The following is a 17,870-nucleotide window of genomic DNA, read 5'->3' as shown; positions in this document are numbered from 1 at the left end:
CACCACCACCACCACTGATGTTCCAGTCTAGAACGTAAGGTGCACGGTCTCTGCTCATGCACCAGCTCTTCTTTCTCAGCTTTCTTTTCACCCGTTTCAGGCCATGCTGGACGCTGACGACATCTAAGACGCACGGCCCTACATCCGAATGGGAACAGTGTCAGAAAGAGTTTCAATTCTGCTCTCTGAATAGAGGGACATCGTAAGGTCTTATGCGGCGATGCCTATACGTCTGCCACTGAACTCCATAGCCTTTGGTGAATGCCATCTTGTCACTGGTGGCCGCTATGCGGAAGTGGACAATTGAATTCGAAAGATTTGCAGCACTGTTACTAACAATGTGTTGCGCGAACTTCTTTTGTCTTCCTTCGAGTGGTCAGAACGTTGACCAGCAGTGACTGAATGGGGCGGCAACAGAATGACAATGGCAACCATACATCATTCGTATTTGTGCGTATTGATCTTTCCTTTTAGGTATGTCTAGGTGTTGTTGTCCTGTATAGTCCTTTGATAAATGACTCGTCCAGAAATGGGAAGGAGTACCAGCCGTATGGATTTGTTTATCTGCCTTCTAATGATGACGCTGTCTCTGCGTAATTTGCATGCCTCCTATAGTGCTCGAAATGGAACTGGTTTGTTCGCAACAAGTCTTAGCACTCTAAATGTCAATGGCACGGAGACAAAAACGGACACACAAGAGAAACCAGCCCTTATCTCCTTGACGGGAGGATATCATCAGTTACACAACAACAACACCGAACAACTTTTCTGCAACGCGAAGCCTTCACGTTATCTGATGGTAATGCTTTTAGGACCACTAGTATTTTTTTTTTCGATGTCTTCCGCGGGCCAGTAGTTTTTCTTTTTTAAATGTCTTCCGCAAACCGTTTTTAACAGAGAAGCATTTCAATCTATCCGTTTTCTTTTTCTTTTTCTTTTAATAATAGGCTGGTGAACAGGAGATACGTGCTCTGCGCCTTCGCTGTTCGTGCCCAGTCAGGTGGACGACCGACTGCTGGGGACTGAATCTTGCCATCAGCTACGCTGCCCTGTGGTTTTCCCCGGTGTCTCCGGTAAATGCTCCACAAGCACTTGCGCCGCGAAATCGTTCGTTGTTCAGTCAATTCGCGTAAAAATTGCGGCGAACATACAGGCCTCTCATTAAACATTAAATACAAATAGCTATTCAAGCATGCACTGTCGCCTGCATTGCCGAAATATGAATCAAGTATATAACGGAGGGACCGAAATCAGGCTGAAAACAACATCTTTTGTTTGCAAAGGATATCAGTGGAACGGAAAGGGCTAATGATTCACATTGCTATCATCACCAACAGCAATAAAGGTGAAGTATTGTCCTCAAAATTAGCAACACCCATATTTCTAGAACCGGGCTGTCCCGCGCGTATAGCGATAGCTGGTGAAAAACGATCATAAAGCCACCAATACGTGCACAAAGATGCCTAATATATTGCGAAAAAGTGCAGCTGCTTACTTATGTCCTCAGACATTCCTACTGCTTGTGAAGCGACGTATTTCTTTCGCGCACGTTTCGCGCACGTTCGCTACTAACGTTTTCCATAGCACACTAGCTACCCGCACCGCTCGCACACTCCTTCGATGGCGGAACTGTGACGTCAGACAAAATGGTGGTCCGCTCGGCATGTCTCGTATACATTGGATGCCACCCCTGCTAGTGGCGCACTACCCTACGCCGTTACATGTGTGGCACTAGATGAGTAATATGAGGACGGAGTGAAAGGAGTTAGCTACTCCACAAAATAATTTGGGGTTCTCAGGTGAACGTGCAATACAGAACAACCGGAACCGGCAAGTGCATCACCACCACCAGAGTAAAACAAGAACGATGGAAAGAGTCAACTAGAGGAGTTCCAAGGTTTGGAAACCGGGATTGTATACCGTATGACATATGTATGGCAATAAAAACATTTTTCACAAGAGATGCATGAAACACTGTCGCAGTATTGTGTGCATGAATCACTGTGTGTGACACAAGCCGTGGGGGCACACCCGCCTCGGACACAGCGATTGCTAATACGGTGGATGCTTCTTGTTTCTTTTTGGCCGGGATTAAACATCTTCGGCCGAAATGATACCACCTTCGGCCGTAATGAGACTTTTGGCTGTAATGAGACTTCGGCTGTAATGAGATGTTACCGGAAACCTGTGGTCGTCAGGAATTCCATAAGCAGTTGAAGACTTATTCGAAAGCTTTTGTTCCAGCTGCTTTGCAGTGACTGCTCTAAATCATACCCTCGCATAATTCGGTTGAACAATGCACTATATGTATGGAAAGAGACGTAGAGAAGAAAACAAAACAAAACAAAACGGAAACGTTGGCCGCTTCGGTGTAGCCAGCTGCTCCAGAAGACTTGGTGAATGTTAAATCAGGACGCTATTTACTCTCTTGACATGTTGTGAGCCGCTTTGTTTAGCTGTATCGCACCGGCCTCGACGAACAACAACGTCACGGCTTCTTCCAGAGCGTATCCACGCTAGGCATATAGCAAAGTGATGTGCTGAATGAGTACACGCGTCTCAGTATGTACGTGAGGGCCTAGTCAACGGTCAACCAAAGAGCGAGTCCCGTTTGCGCTGAGACTACGCAAACAACGAAGAATAAACAATAAGGAGAGGAATTGCAAAGCACATGGTTAACAACACCTTAGAATACGAGACAACCAAGCAAGCCTCGGTCGCTTCAAATGACGAGGGTGGCTTTGCACTTAAGAAGCCTTTACACGTTCTTTAAACTCAACAGGTCTGTGAAGCTTTTTTAATTAGGGAAACGATCCTGTTTTGTGTCAAAACTTTAGCGGCTCCTCTTATCGATTCTGCGCTTTTTAGCTCCCGCACCCCATTTTTTACTGCCAGCTCCTCCACGAGCTTAACACTCTCGCTTATGCAATACTAGTGTGCATGGGGAAACCTTTGGTTATCCTATTTTAGAAGAAAGTCTCAGAAAAAAGTAGAACTTCTTGTACGATTTACTGTAAGTCCCACAATGCTTTTTGCCCAACCGATACCAACACACAAGCACTCCTGCTGACGTAGCAAATGCTGAGCCCTCGGCACCAGGGCTGCCAGACCTAGCTACTTAGGGCCAAAACCTTCCTTGTGTCCCCGAAATTTGAACAATGGTGACTTGGCTATTTTCCGACTACTTTCGGACTCCTGTGTACCTAATTCAATGGCGGATCCAGACCCTCTGTTTGTGTGTGTGGGTGGGGTCTTTTTCTAAGCGTGTAGCTGCGGAGGGAAGAGAGGGAAATCAAATGTATAAGCTGATGCTTTTGGGGCGATCCCCCCCCCCCCAAATTTGGATTAGTTTGTCCCGACGATGAGGCTTATCAAAAGCGCTCTCATTTCTCTATCCCATGATAATCGACCTTCTCTCAGTCGGTATATGATGTCCCCCAGATTGCTTTGTCTGCCTGTGTTGATTTTAGCAACCTTTTAGTAACGGTATTAAGCTCAACCGCTGTGGCATCTCTCGTGATACAGCCGCCTCGCGAGACCACGAATTATCGTGAGCTTCCTATTCGATTTCGCAATGGCCACCCGATCCGATAATCCGTGTTTTAGTTGGGTTGCACGAGGAAATTAATGCATATGGACATTATCTATGCCTCTCTTTTCTTCACTCGTCCTTTCCGAACACGGGTACCGCAAAGCTGCAAGCAGGCAGTTTATGTTGGCGGCGTATAATTTAACAGCTTTGTTGCTTGAAAAGGCAGCGCTATAAGTTTTGCACGTGACACAGCACTCTTCATATTTTTTTTTTGTATTGTTATCTCTATGAGATGAGCCGCATATTTTTAATTTGAATAGACCTTTTTACCTGTGGCCCGCAAGGGCTCATGGGAACTTCAGCCGCCTTGAAGCATTACGAGACGGGCAGAGGCGAAGGTAGAAGAAGAAAAACAACATTCCCGGTTTGCGTGTACAGCAACGTCAGCCGAGGTAAACCATAACCGTAGCAGACGACGAAGCAGTGTCCCTCAAAGTTGACATTGGCGCGCGCATCTTAGTAAAATCTTCCATTAGCAAAATTGCGCTAAAAGTGCTCGGGGCGACGCCTGGTGGGAAATCCCGAATTCGCCAAGCAACAGTGATCTATGTATCTCACATGGTATCTCAACACCGACTTTTTTTTAGACCCAGTGTTATGCGCACACAATGTAGTTTTGCGCCGTACTTGGCGAGTAATGCGTGACAACTTCAGCTCTCAGCTGTGCCGCAGAAGCGGATGCAGAACCAGCGCCAATATGCCAATTTGTTCCACTGTTCTTGTAATTTGTGAGGTACGGTGGAAGTAAATAAACTGCTGTGTTAGCCTCGTATGTGCAGTCGCTCCTACAGCGTGCGTGATAAGTCATGCATGTGCATGCTCTTCGTGCACAGCGCTTCGAATTTCTGTAATGAAATACGCTGACAGCTGAACAACTGCAACGCACTCGTGACAATAACGTTATTTTCGGATGAGGAATGGGGAGTTTCATCGCCAGGTGCTATACTCCACCGCATAGCTGGTGGTGGTGAATAAAATAATAAGCCCCTTCACAATAAGGATCGAGGTCTTATTGTAGAACACACACAGAGACACTCGTAGAACATAATACGATAACGGAAAAATTCAAACGAGAACCATACAACACCAAACCACACAATAACGAACGAGAACCGCCCGGAACACCACACGAAAATCGAATAACAAACGAAAATAAACAAAAAATATACAAACGGAAGTACCTTACAATAACAAACAGTGTGAAACCTTTCTGAGCAAAAAGAATTAATGTTATAGGTTGACATTCACCGAATTCACCTTCATGCGTATGCTCTCTGTGCAGACCCCCTATTCGGGGTACAGGCAGCGGAGAAGAAAAAGAAGGCAATTACCATTAAAAACTACAGGAACACGGCTGAAGCATACATTCCTAAGAAAGATGCGTGCTAATCAGCAATGAGGAGCGGTCAAAGCGCAATAAATACTCCAAATCAAATTGCTTCCCATTGTTTCCTATGGGAGCAGCCGGCGCCAGTGGGCCCTCCAACATGGCGGGCAGTTGCCGCACCTCTCTCCCACGAGCCCCTCTCCTATGCGCGATCCAGCCTTTATACATAGAGATCAGTGGTTATGGTTTACCCCGGCTGACTCTGCTGCTGCGTACACCGGGAATGTTGTTGTTCTTCTTCTACCTCCGCCTGTGGCCGTCTCGCAATGCTGCAAAATCGCTCTAAATTTATGGTCTGTTTTTGAAGCGTGAGTGCAAAAGCAATGTGGGCAAGCTTTCGTTTGTCCCATCCTACAGTTGGCAATACGAGTGCAAAAGCAATGGGGCAGAGTTTTAGAACTGGCCTCAGTTGTTGACTTGGTTGGGGAAAATAAAGCAAATCAGTAAATTAAGGATATAGGGAGTGGTAGGCTAAAAGATAAGGAAGATGGGCTCACTAATTTTGTGACTCATCTAATCAGTCAACAATACAATGTGGGCAAGCTAAAGCTTGTCCCATCCTACAGTTGGTGATACAAGCCCACCGGTGGCGCTTGCTTTGCCGCAGGTGGCGCTTTATTTTTGAAGCGTGATGTGGGCAAGCTTACGCGTGTTCCATACTACAGTTGGCAATACGAGGTCTATTTCTTTATTATGCTGGCGATTTTTATAAGTTTGACCTGAACGGCACGCAGCGGAAGCGACACTTCTTTATCATTTCAGTTAGGCCCATTATTCAATATACAATAACACACAACTTCGCCCCGTCCCATGAACAACTGAGAGAATGCACGAGTTGAAGGGCGGGAGCCACGTGGCTTATTACTCGTCCCCCTCTCTCTCTCTCCTCTCTCTGTAACTATTGATCGGCAGTAATCCGTCGGATCGAGTTGCCTGATTAGCCTTCTTCGCCGTCGACACTGCGAAGAAGGTGACGCGGATTATCCTCGCCCTTATAACGCTATGAAATTGAGAGATGTGAGGATTTTGGACAAGGATTGATTCATTGATCTCAGACGTGAATTCTGGCACGGGTAGTACGGAGCTGTAAGGGTATCGTTCTGGTGCGACAGTTTATACACCGCTTTCCAGCCAGCCTCACACCCAGCGCTTTTGCAGCTAGCACAAGCGGGAGAGGAGGAAAGCGATACCAGGGGAAAAGCACGCGGCCAGTATGCTCTCCTTCTCTGTGACTTGAGCGCGAAATTGTTTTCGACGTGCTCCTCCGGCTAGACGGCGCTGCGCTTTCAATATGGCGGCGTCCACGAGAATAGGTTACGCACGACCTTTATCCTAACGTTCTTTCTCCGTGACTATCTACGTTAAAAGTAGTGGGAACGGGGCAACGGTTGTCCCATCTAATAAAAATAGACACCTAATCTATCTATTATCTATGCAATAAAACAGATACACACAGGGTGTCCCAGAAGACGTGTCACTAAATTATAATACAAACTACGCCACCTGGAATCACGCGGTCAACGGCATTTGTTCTTTCTGTGTTTTTGCCACCTCCTGATGTGAATGTCATCTAACTTATGTTTTATTATGTCAGTTTTTACGAACTGAACTCGGAAATTTGCCAAGTAAAGGTTGCTTTTTTTTTGCCGAATTTACTCAAGTTCATGATAATTGACACGGATATTGAGGAGCTATCCCATCGGAAAAAATTGCCGACATCTACTATACTTGTGCGGGCTGGGTTTACCAACCTTTTTTAGTCGGACTGAGAGCGAGGGCGCGCAAAAAGTGGTCGAGCTCTAGGCGCTCCGAAACGCATGAGGTTCGGCTTTCGTTTTGCGATAGGATAGCTCCTCAATGTCCGCGTGAATCATCACGAACTTGAGTAAATTCGGCACGCGCTTCACATTGGTGGAGTACAGTAGAGGCCTTTACTTAGCAAATTTCCTAGTTCAGTTCGTAAAAACTGACATAATAGAACATAAGTTAGATGACATTCACATCAGTAGGTGGCAAAGACAGAGAAAGAACAAGTGCCGTTGACCGCGGGATTCTAGGTGGTGTAGTTTTTTTTTTTTTTCATTATAATTTAATGACACGTATTCTGGGACACCCTGTACAAAAGAAACAAAAAGCGTTGCATGCATCTATGTGGACATTCCGACTTTTATAGCGAAGGCGATAATAGACGCGTAGAAAATCGGCCCCGCGAGCTGCAAAACATATCACGGTAGGTGGGCGACTCTACGGGTTGAGGCAGCCGCGGGAGAGGTCACATGCTTACGAGAACCAATAGGAATGCTCGAGGTTCTCGTTCATCTGACGTCACAGCTTGACGCGGAAGTTTGTTTGAGGGTTTAAATCTAGCCAGGTGCGACAAGATGGAAAATTATTAATTTTTCCTCAGTCATCTGCGCGCCTGACGTAATGAACCACAGTCGGGCTTGTACAAGATACTCAAAGCAGTACTTAAGAAGTTACTGAGTACCGGGCAAAAAAAGAAAGAAGGAAAAAGAACAAGTAATTCAGTAGTGTACTAAATACTCAAACTTGAGAAGTACAATACTAGATACTCACAAAAGTAGCTCGTTACAAACGAGAAACTATCATTGGTACTGTGATTACGAAAGTTTCTACCCATTATTACGAGCCAGAAAGCTCTCTGGATGCTTCCTAAAGACGTTATGCGGAATGCGAATTCGTGTTCAACCGCCCTAAGTATACTGTCTGTGGTCAGGGCGATACGTAAAAAGGATTTGAAAAATCCTTAGACAGCAGAATACCGTGGCCAAATAAGAAAAAAAAAAAAGAAAAAGAAAAAGCGACGCTAGGAGAATATTGTGGCCCAACCATTAAATCCCTACAGCAGCAATTGGACGGGGGTAGCTTTTACTCAACGAGAGAGAGAGAGAGAGGGAAATGTAATAGCGAGATAAACAAAGAAGAGCAAAAAGAACATTTGGCGCCACAGTGGTTGATCGCAGAAATAATGGTCCTAGTAGGGGAGGGGTTTGGACCGTGGATAAAGTGATCCCGCTTTTATTTGCCTACTTTGGATAAGGATGACGAAGCAAAGGAGAAAAATGCCAGGTCCCGCTATCCGTCTTCGTCAATCCACATTGTGGGGACGAAGGCCTCGCAAATGATGACGGAAATAATGGTTAGATGCTCCATCTGTTTCATTTGCTGTCCGTCCCTTTTACTCGTTTTCCTTTCAAGCTGTTGAGCATGAGATCAAGCGCGTAAGAAGAGTTCACGTCCGTCTGTCGGGGGTGTAACCCGTTCGTCTTGAACGATAGCGGGCGGTTGTTTTCAAAGAAGGAGGTGTTCTCTGTTTTTGGGGACGTTATGTGTGCTATGGGGTGACATGCGAACATCTGAAAGCGAAGATTAAGTAAACTCCATATTTTTTATTTCTCAATGAATCAGTCAATCAGCAAATACGTGTCGTTCCGACGAGCGACGAAATTAGTCACTTAGTTAAATAATTTAAAACAATAATAAATTAATCAAATTTCAGGTAATTAAAGTACCCCTTTGATTATGGTATGAGATTTGTACAGGGTAATCTCTACTACATCTATAGATTTCTTTCCTTTTTTTTGTTAGGCCTTGACCTCCTTTATATGTCATTTGGCCTCCAGATTGGACCCATCCCCGTCGGGACTAATATCTCCATATTTTTCATTTCCTTCTAATCTAAACTAATTCGGTGTACAATGAGAAGAACCAAGTGAGGCGTTTCCATGAAGAAGCACTGCCGCAACTGCCTCTGCAACTGTGCCAACTGCCGTAACAACAACAACAACAACAACAACAACAAATAAGTCATGACAATGTCGTGGGATACGGTGATTATCGAGGTGAGTAACCTCGACCTTAGCGAGAGTTTGTGAGGACTTGCACACATATTACGTACTTGAAATAGGGCATTCGTCGAAAAAAGAGAGATAGCGACCGGAATCGAACCATGCACCTCCGAAAAAGTCGTGCCAGCGTAGCGTAGTGGTTAGCGCGCTTGACCGGTAATCGAGAAGTGCTGGCTTTTCCGACGACTGCCATATTTCACTGAAAGAGGAAGGGGGCCTATAGTTGGTATAGGGGCTCGGCGTAGCGAAAACCTCACAGTCAATCACATCACAAAACGTTATCGTTTTGTTCTTCTCTTTCGTGAATCGCCCACCTCATCATCATCCAATGAATGTGCGTGCTCTTATAGGCACCTTGAGGATTGTGCTGGGTTCGTTTGTTTGTGCGTTCCAGCCTCGGAGCAGTTACTTTCCGCCATATAAATGACGCATTTCGTTACGAAATCTGAAAACGATGCGAAAGCAAGACGAAGAATAACGAAATGAACATGACGTTAACAAAAGTACGCGATTTTAATGCCGACCGGACGTTCGAAGCGGATTCTAATCGGCTACACCCTCACCCTTAGAAAAAAGGGTGGACCAGTTACACCTTTTAGGAGGTAAGAATTGTCGCATATGTTGTGACTAAAAGGTAGCAAAGTTGTATACCTCTACTTCACTCTCTGCCAAGAATTACCGCAAGGTTACCGCTCCCGATTCGGTGAGCGATGGGGGCGTACGCCTTTTTGTAGCAAGTTGGATATATGATAATTGCTTTCATCACTCTTTTACACCCTTAATCAGACGCTATGCACTCTAAAAAATATAACTCCTTTTTGGGTGTAATTTCACGATACCCTAACTGATTCCCTTTTTGGTGTATATATACACCCTCTGGCAAAACTACGCCCCTCAGAAAGGGTGTTCTCTTAACACCTCTTTTGCTGTAATCTAGCGGTACCCTAACTGACTCCCTTTTTGGTGTATGTCTACACCCCCAGGCAAGACAACACCTTTCAGTAAGGGTGTTATGCCGAGGACAACAGAAAGACAACGGTTAAAATAACAGGCATATTATATATTTGGATTACCTATAATACACTGCATGCACTGCAATAAGAATTACGTAGTGACCACACAATACAAAACATAAAAGTGTCCACCAGCTTGTCGACCAAGATGAAGGTATTACGGTGAGGCCAAGAGAAGTCCTGCCTCTGTAGTGATAGAAAAAATGAACTGTGAAATGCCTTAATGAAATTAAGGGCGAACCACAAATTACATGATAGTTACGCAGATGGCTGAGGCTAGAGAAGAATTATGAGTACAAACACAGCCCTCGCCAACACGCAAGCAGCTCAAGATAGAAAGTAAGGCAATCGATAAATGATTATGATGATTGAAGTTTATTGGCGCAAAAGCAACTCAAGCTATAATACGCCATAACCATGGTAATATTGTGATTAGTTAAAAATCCGACGATTATACTAAAATAACGTAGAAATTAAGAAGCACGCAATCATAGTGCAGTTGAAAGACCAGTGTCCTTACAAAGCTGCAATCGGTACAGGGTCAGCGAAGTGTCGGTAGCGAGACCCGAACCCATACCTCTCTGATTTCTGGTCAAGTGTATTACCAATTACACCATTCTGACATCGCCAACACACAAACTTGCCACGGCCTGGTTCAGAAGACCCACACATCTGACCGGAAATCAGAGGGTTGTGGCCTTGTGGTTTCATTGCCCGCTACCTCTTGCCTCTTGAGTTGTTGACTCTTGCCAGCTGCTTTACTTGCTACCACAAATTGCACCAACTTCGTTTGCTACGTATACCCCTTGACTTTGCCTAGAGGCCACATGTGACAGTTACAACGCGACGCGCACTGTTCTCTGATCTAATCCGTGCATTCCACTTAAGGTTCGAACATAATCTCAAAATACCCGCTTCAAAGACACCTCAATCAACCAGACAAGACAAAATACACCGACAACACTTACCAAACAGCACGCTGCAGCGAGACGCTCGGACAAGTTACTCGATCCGATGGGCACGGCGCATCTGTTGCTTGCATCCGTTCGAGGCCCGGAACCATAATCCTTGCAGTGTCATACTAAACTCAGATGGTCAAATGACCTGTAGTTCACTAAACGACCTCCCCAAAGAACACGAAAACTACAACAACTAATTCCAACCGCCATAGCTGGAGAACACAGAGTAAACAGCACATTGTTGCCAGACGTGCCGTAGCGAAGCATTAGAAATTTGATGGCCACTACACCTTTTTCACACCAATTCTCGAAATTACACCCTGCAGAGCGGGACATACACATATTACACCCATTTCAGACCAAAAACAGGGTGTATTCTTTTTCTTGAGGGTGTGATAAGGGAGTAAAGCAACTGATACGCCCCAAATACACCCCAATTACACCAAAAAGGGAGTTTTATTTTTTAGAGTGTGCTGACCTATATGGTAACTATAGAAGTTACCACCTTCTCACACCCTTTTTTCTTAGAGTGTTCTGGACATTTTCTCTCTCCCTCCGGGCTTCTCCCACACGCCCGAAAGGCAAATGTGTGCGCAATTCCCCGTGAAGTGGCCCTGGGGCTCACGATCTCCCCCGAGCAACATGTCGCCATGGCGGGGAGATCACTCGGCAATAGGACACCACAACACAACCAACCATTCGCGACCGTCGCCCATCTCCTGTAAGCGCTAACACAACACCGGAATGCGCACGACGTAAGCAAAGCGAACATCCGCAAATATGTAAGCCAAACGGATATCCGTATCTACGCGCAAGAAGGCCTTTGTTGACGAATCCCCGAGTATTGATCCCGCCGTCACACGGAGCACATGCGAGAGCGCGACCGAGCGTGAGAACAATAGCTGTTGCCATACGAGAGATGTGAATGAAGTAACAAGCAGGAAGGTATACACCGCACACGTGAGGCTCTTTGTTCACAGGCGGGATTCTTACGAATTGATTTTTATAAACAGCATTTCAAAACATGCCACATGCAGCACCACCGGTGGATCATTACGGAAAATAATTGTTTTTTTTTATTTCGTGTTTGCACCGCGAAGCAACTGTGGCTATGAGCGGCGTTCAGATGTGGACAGATGGAGAGAGGACAGCAGGAAGGAGTGGAATACAGTAGGGGTTAGTAATGCGTCCTGGGCCGACTTCATTGGGAACTGTGCCGACATTCGTCTGCAAAGTCTTCGGAAAAACCAGGGAAAACCTCAGACAGCACAGCCGGCGGTATAGGATTCGAACACCCCACCTTCCAGTATTCGGCACGACCTTGGCTACCACGAACGCCTTTTAACCCGCTCGACCATGCCGCTGGTGAAAATAATTGTGTTAATTCACATAAGTCTTCAAGGCTTACTACACTCTAAATCTTTTCACACCTCTAAAGGTGTAAAATGGGTGTAAAATGGTTGTACACAGGAGTAATACACCCTTTGTGCACCCCATAAATATGTTTGAGAGCTCTTGAGGGTGTAAGAATGGTGTATTACACCCTTTTCTGGAAAATCTCGGTGAGGGTGTGATACAGGGTATATTCTTGGGTGTGTTTGAATCTTGAACATACATTTACTTTGTTCACTGGAAGTAGACCGAATACTGCAGACATGACAGGGGAAGGAGCGCATTACGTAACAACAACAATTATATTTTGACGATGAAGTGGGCAGGTTTTCCACATTACATAAAATTACTTACGAAACACTAGAAGAACGCACGACATGACGAAATAATAAACACATTGCATGATTAACAGCCAGGCGTGGATTAATTCAGGCACACTAAGGAGAGCTTGACGCCAGTTAAGAAATAACATAGGGAATCAGAGAGCGCGTCACATGAGTTGGCATAAGTAAGGCACACTACAGAAGCGCATGACATGGATTGATAACGCGCCTGCCATCCGGGAGTTTGTGCACGTTCAGCACGTCAGGTGAAACGCTCTTCCAATTTTCCAAAATAGTGGATTCCTGAGTGGTGGTTACCACATGGACATGCAAGTGGCAATCGTATTCAACGGTGGTTAAACACAGGGCAATGAAAATAACCTGAGAATTTACAACATATATTCCTAAGATCTCTAAAAATACCGGCAAGTCATTTTCAGCAATTTCTTTTGCAGTTACACAACTTGCTGAAACTGCAAAGCTATGAATCGTGAAACTTCCGACAGAAGCTTTCTTATGTGACATTCTGGTACCTGTTCAACTGACACCTCTGTTGTTCCATCAGTTTTCAGTAAAAAAACAACAGAGCAGAGCAAACAATTCAGAGCATATAACAGGCCATGCATACCATTTTTTATATAGCTCATTGAAGTGTGTCCTGGTGAATTGGCTATTCTTGAGTTGCCTATGTATAGCCGTATATATTTCCTTAACATAGTTGATCGCATTAGAGTTCACCAATTACCATCCTCCATGCCATACCACCATGCTGCATGAGCAGAGCAACTCTTACTGAATACTTTAGATGGAGTGAAACTTCTTATAGATATGTTCATTTGATGATTATTAAAATGACATACAAATACACTTCATTCCTAGATGATCCTGGGCATATGCCCAGAAAGTGTTGTCAGCTCGATGCGAAAAAAGATTTTTCGCATCAAGCTGACAACTTTTCTGCGTATTTTCTTATTCGCCGTTGAGAACAATGTTGACGGTGTTAAACTACACCTTAAAAGGTGCGTGCCCTGCACATTTGGGTTTACACCCTTTAAGGTGTAAAACGATTTAGAGTGTACGGAAGATTGTTCGAAGCATTCAGCTGTCATCATTCGGCTGACTATTTAGTCTCAAGATCTTTCACACTGGCAAGGAGAATTTCGTGGTACTGCAACGGGTGCGCGGGAGCACTCTGGAACGGAAGAAGATATTGCGATAGCGCTGAAACATAATGTGAATGCCATGTAGGATGATTTGACATTTTGACATTTGATGACATTTGACATAATGATGAATTGTGTGTGTGTGTGGGGGGGGGATATGTGAAAAAAGTTGGTAGCAGGAAGGCTGGTCACGAAACATTAGGACCTGCTAGTCTTATAGCTGTTTCCCGAGATTGTGGGTTCGAACCCGGCCGAGGACGCCAGCAACTTGGTGGCAAGGTACAAGTTGCTTAGGCACGCCGTCTTCCGCGAGGGACGTTACATACGAGGTGCCGTCTGGTGAGCTTTCATCGCACGTTAAAGAACCCTGAGGTATAGGCAAAAGCAATTCGCAGACCGACCGCTGTGGCGTCGCTCGTGATCACAGTTGTCTCGCGACGTAAACCCCCAATTATTATAATTATTATTATTACTTATAGCTGTTAGCAAATGAGTAAGGTGGTCCTAAAATGAAAGCAGGGGTATGCGGTCGGTGTGATGCGCCCACACGAGCATTTACAAGATATGGCACTGTTAAAGACAAGATATAAGGCATCTTATCATATCTGTATCTGTGTGCATTACGCATGTGTTCAAGACGTGTACTCGAGACTCTGGCACTTGTGGTTCAGCCGCATGCGTTGTTTCACTGCAGTCCATTAGCAACCTTTCGCAGATGACTTCCTTGTATGGGAAACCACACTGGCGCACAGGAACATCGTACTTTCGATCCATAAACGCGACCTCCCGAGAAAATTCATTACGAACTTGGTACAACTGGAACTCTCGTGATAAGGCTTTCATACCAATCAGCGTGTACCATAAATCAAAGGCAACATTAAACGACCTACACTTGAAGCTTGTTTTCTTTCTTCGGATCTCCGCGTCTCATTCAGCAGACCGCAACTCCTTACCATAAAGCAATGCATGCATCAGAACTACGCTAAAGCGGTCCAAAAACAAAGCCCCACCCCCGCCCTGCTACCACGATCGGCTCCACTGATAACACAACCCCCCCGTAATGGTCTTTCTTCTTTTCGGCTGTGGGACTATTGCTGAGAGCTTCCTTATTAACTTGGCCCTCTCCAACACAATTCCCTCTCTGTGTTACGTCGTTTTCGCCGTTAAAGCGCAGTTAGCGTAAACGTTACGTCCTGATGCACTTCCCATTAAATCTTACCCGCCTTCGAAACGAATATACGGAATGGTCGATAATACAACTAGAAATTAGCGTTTTCAAGGGAAGGAACGGAGGCCCTCATGTGGGTTTGCTCGGCTCTTTGTCTTCGTGCATGCGCGCTATGGTTATTTGGCTCGTCTGAACCAGGTGGAACGACGATATGCTAATGTGTCTATACGGTGGTTTCGAGAAGAGTTTTCTGTTAGCTCCGTTGTACGTTGGACGCAGGTGGCCGTCTTCCTCGGGAGTGTGTGATGCCGCTCGTTGAAGCTATAGTGGAAAGCTTACTGAGACTATAGTAGCGTTCGGAGTGATTGGTTTAATTGCAGGGTATCGGGTGGGAGGTCTTTGGCCAATTTCCTTACCCGGGGAGTCAAAGTGACAGTTGCGTTTTCTTGATTGCACATGTAAGAGGGAAGTGGTGATAATGATAGGGTATACGGGTAGAGGACAGGTGAGAACTCCTCCTCTCCTTCGCAGTAGCTGAGAATGCCTCGTGGTTTGCGGGTCATGGCGTTGACATTTATAGCGCAGCTCAAGAGTAACTCGTCGGCATGCCAGAGTGTACTTTATCATGGAAAACAGGTTGTTGCGTTACCACCTTGGCACAGATGTCATACACTCATTCGTACAGCGTCGCCCTTGGTTAAAGATGCTCTGGAACATGTCACGTGGAACAAACTATGATTATTCGTGATTAGTCATGGGATGCTGCTCCGGAGGTACAAGAGCGTTTGCATGAAAGTATCTTGCATGTCTTCGCACTGTACTGCTGTCTTTCAACTTTCAACCAACATAAACTGAAGGGAATCTCTAGAAAAGCACGAGCACGGTGTCTCCATGGATCTTTCACAGCAGATACCATTCATGAAAGGGGCTGCCGCGTTCTCTTCTAACGACACACACTATATACTTGTTAAGTGAAGGGATAGTTAACGAAAACTCTCTCTCTCTCTCACACACACACACACACTCACACACATAAATGGGATGATGGTGTGATGGGTCATTCACGGCCGCTATGGCGGTATACTGCCGCATTGCTCTTGCAGAAGGGATGAGAAAGGGATGATGATAGAAAAGTGTCCTATTAGAGTCCATTCGTCCATTAGTCCAGTGCTGGAGAGCAACTCAGCAACAACTCGTAGGCCTTGCATCTGATGTGATGGGTTCGACCATGGCCCGAGAATCTTTGCCACGCTGAACTGGCGTTGATCGACGCGTTGCAGAGCAGTATCCATGAGGACGCGCTCGCGATAGTACTGTCCGCAGACCAGGGGGATGCGATGGAGGTCACCGCGCACACCACACGTGAAACAGAGGCAGGATGCGCCGAAACCGAGGAGATGCTTGAAAGCGGGTGTAAAAGCCACATTAAGTCTCATGCGGTGGAAGACTGTCGTAAAGGAACGTGGCATTCGGCGAGGGAGAGTAAGGGACAATGCGGGGTCAACGTTGTAAAGCGGAGAGGGGGTGGTGACATCATGTTGCCACCAAGAGTGTATCTTGGGGCCGGTGAGGCTTGTGACGAGGTAACGACGATCACTCCCTCCCGAGACAAGATGATGAGGACACGCCGGGGGTACTGGTGCCTGCCTGCGGCTATTCGATCAGCGTCCTCTTTTCCACTGATGCCCACATGACCCGGGATCCATTGGAAGACGATAGAGTGACCCTGTGACTTGTAGAATTTCAATGACCACAGGACTGGGGGAGCCGTGAAGTCCCATAGTTGCCACACACTGCAGCGCAGATCTGGAATCAATCCGTAAAAACGACCCAGGAGCGAAAGGAGCTGTCAGTAATTTTCCGCAGGGCGAAAAGAACAGCATAAAGCTCGGAGCATGTTGACGATGTTTTATGTGAGAGACGATGGCCATCTGAAATTGACTCGGGAGGGAATGACAAAGGCGGAGGACGAACTTTCCCCTCGTGGTTGAGCTGTCCGTGAATACTGCTGTGGAGGCCGCATAACACGCGCTCATCATATCTATTAGAGTGAGCTGCTTCGTCACCTATGCTGCAACGTCGCCTTTCTTCCTTATTTAATTGAATAATTTAATTAATTGATGTGAAGAAAAGTAATACATTCCCTGAACAAGTTCCCACAGTCAGACTCACAAAAGTTGAGTGATCACAGCTTCCTGTTTTTTGTTTATTTGTTTTTATTTTTATTTGTTGTTTTTCTATAGAAGGCGCTCTACACGACATCCGTCAGTGAAATAGCCCTGCAGAATGATAAAACATTGCTGTACAACTAAATAAAAAATAAAATAAAAGCATAGGAAGTGACTACCGAAACGTTCTTCACAATGCTTGGTGGAAGCGTGTGTATTTTGATCAAGCAGGAGATCTACATATGGAGGTAGGAAGACCATCGAACCGGTGAAGAACTGTTCAGGGAAGAGCAGGGCGAGGACGATATTTCGAACAGAGGTGCTTCTACCTATGGAGGTATAGACCCTTTTGCACCGACAGAAATTCCACCTTACATACCGGATAGCAACGCTCCCAAGAGCAGGTTGTTCCTTGTACGCGCCATAACATGCGAACAATCCTGATAGTCCGGAAGACGACGGCCCCCGCACCCGCATAACGAACTCCTTACCATTACTCATTGTGCGACTTCTTCAGGGCCACGTAGGCCTTCTTTGTCCTGCAAGAGAAACGTAACAGAGAACAACGCGACTATTTGATAGTCAACAGAGCCCATAAGAATAATTATCTCTCGCACAATTACGCTTCTGACACTCATTTTGATAGCGAAACTGATTTTCCATGCACCCGTGCACAAAAATCTTGTTTTTGACACCTTGAGGAATGAAATAACCTGATCGTCGGTCTGGTGCCCCCGATTTCACGGTAATTTGAACATTATCCTACATTCTTTTGTACATCATCCCTGCACCCTAGATACCCTACACTCTTAAAATAAACTTCACCGCATAGCACG

This window comes from Ornithodoros turicata, chromosome 5 (assembly GCF_037126465.1).
Source record: "Ornithodoros turicata isolate Travis chromosome 5, ASM3712646v1, whole genome shotgun sequence".
NCBI lineage: Eukaryota > Metazoa > Arthropoda > Arachnida > Ixodida > Argasidae > Ornithodoros > Ornithodoros turicata.
Note: the sequence above shows the minus strand (reverse complement) of the source record.